The following is a 2,474-nucleotide window of genomic DNA, read 5'->3' as shown; positions in this document are numbered from 1 at the left end:
TGGAGCTGTGGAGGGTGAGAGAAAAGAGCAACCGAAATGATCCAGGGGGCTTGAGCCTGTGGGCTGTTTGGCCTAGAAAAAAGGCAAGTCAAAGCAGTCGTGGCAAAGGTTGATAACATTCCAAGTGGGAACTTGCAGGGACTTGTGGGAAGCGTCTCATCTGCCCCACACACTCTCCTCTTCCCTGAAAGCTCCCCCCCAGCCTCTCCCCTTTCCCTGTTTCCTTCTCTCCTTCTAGGACAGCGGTGGCGAACCTATGGCACGCCTTTCTTTTCTGGGCATTGAAAGAGCGGCACCTTCGAGACCAAACTTTGTTCTGCAGCATCAGACTAACACGGCCACCCACCTGAATCTATTTCCTGGCCATGGATGTCTCCAGCCTACTCTGACGCTCTCATGGCCACCACAGGGGCTCTCATAAAGTGCCGATTGTTGAAGAGTGACAAGTACCCAGGCCTAGTTGAAGATTTTATTGCATCACATGGAATATTTATGCTTTGCTTCAGTTATGTTTCCTGGTTGGTTCTGCATTTCTACCACCCAAATCCCACCGTGTTGTTTTATTGGGTGTCCCATCCTGTTGATTACATTGACTTGCTCTGTGTAATTCGCCTTGAGTCCCAGGGAGAAAGGGGCGGGGGGACGACGACTATAAATAACGAGATTAAAAGTTGAGAGATTATTCCGAGCAGAGCAACATGCCCACCCTCACTCAGCCGCAAAACTCACTGGGTCATTATTTATTTCATTCATAGCTGAACTTGAGTTCATTCACAAGTTCAGAACAAAGACTCCCCCAGGGCTGAATAAGGATGTAGGATTCTTGTCTCGCTGCAGATGCTAATTTTCTACCTTCAAGCATTTCCCCTCTGCTCCAATAAAGCTGATCACAATATGCATGGTGCCGCTGCATCCTTTTCAAACATTCCTTACAACCTCCCTCCCACTTTCTGACTAGGAGCAGTGTTCCCTCTAAGCTGAGTTAGTGTGAGTTAGCTCACAGTTTTTTCGCCTCCAGCTCACAGATTTTTGTCTCAGCTCAGGGAGGACGGCTCCAGAGCAAACTGATTTATGCAGTAGCCAAATCGCTTGCTCCTACTTTTCTTATGCCAGTAGCTCCTACTTTTCTGTGATGAAGGGAGCTTGGACTCTTGATATTGCAGCAAACCTACGGGGGACCCCATGGGGTTTTCAATGCATGTGGTTAAGCAGGGGTGGTTTGCCATTGCCTTCCTCTGCAGAGTCTTCCTTGGTGGTCTCTCATCCAAGAATCGGCCCTGTTTAACCTCTGAGATCTGACGAGATTGGGCTATTGCCTTCCCGAATTTAAGAATACTGAACTCAAAAACAAAATAAAAGAGGGGAATGAAATCTAAGCACACCAAAACAAAAAAAAAAATCATATAGAAACAGCAAACATCTAGATCAAGGGTGGCCAAACTTGCTTAACGTAAGAGCCACATAGAATAAACATCAGATGTTTGAGAGCCGCAAGTCCTGACCAAATATTACACACCCATTTTTATTTTAAAATATGCAGATTTGCTTTTTATTAACGCTAAGTGAGACTGCCAAAAATAAAAACAAAGGGGGTAAACAGATATTGATAATGATATTTATTTGTCCAATGATATTTGTATGCTAATGATATTTATTTGTCTGAGGAGAGAGAGAGGTGGGAAAAAAGAATGAACGCTATGGAAAGAGAAAGAGAGAAACAAGGAAAGCAAATAGATGGTGGAGGGAGGAAGAGAAAGGAAGGAAGGGAGAAAGAGAAAGACAGGTGGAAAGAACACTGGCTGAGGAAGGGAAGACTGATTGGGGAAGCATGCCTCCCCTTAAGGTAAAGGAGAGCCAGTTCGGTGTAGTGGTGAAGTGTGCGGACTCTAATCTGGGAGAACCAGGTTTGATTCCCCCACTCCTCCACTTGCACCTGGCTGGATGACCTTGGGCAAGCCCTAGTTCTGATAAGAGCTGTCCTTGAAAAAGAGCCATTTCTGTCAAGAGCTCGCTCAGCCCCACCTCCTTCACAGGGTGTCTGTTGTGGGGAGGGGAAGGGAAAGGAGTTTGTAAGCAGCTCTGAGGTAGTGAAGGGTGGGGTATAAATCCAATCTCTTCTTCTACCTCACAGGGTGTCTGTTGTGGGAAGGGGAAGGGAAAGGAGTTTGTCAGCCACTCTGAGACACCTTTGGGTAGTGAAGGGCGGGGTATAAATCCAATCTCTTCATCTTCTTCTTCTACCTCACAGGGTGTCTGTCGTGGGGAGGGGAAGGGAAAGGAGTTTGTAAGCCGCTCTGAGACACCTTCGGGTAGTGAAGGACGGGGTATAAATCCAATCTCTTCTTCTTTTGCTCCTCCAGCCACCCTGCCGTGAGCCACATGATATGTGTGAAAGAGCCACATGTGGCTCCCGAATCACAGATTGACCATCCCTTGATCTAGACCGGCGGTCGGCAACCCGCGGCTCCGGAGCC

This window comes from Gekko japonicus, unplaced genomic scaffold (assembly GCF_001447785.1).
Source record: "Gekko japonicus isolate JY-2015 unplaced genomic scaffold, Gekko_japonicus_V1.1 scaffold7697, whole genome shotgun sequence".
Taxonomy (NCBI): Eukaryota; Metazoa; Chordata; class Lepidosauria; order Squamata; family Gekkonidae; genus Gekko; species Gekko japonicus.
The sequence above is the reverse complement of the archived record's forward strand: the minus strand, read 5'-3'. Positions refer to the sequence as shown.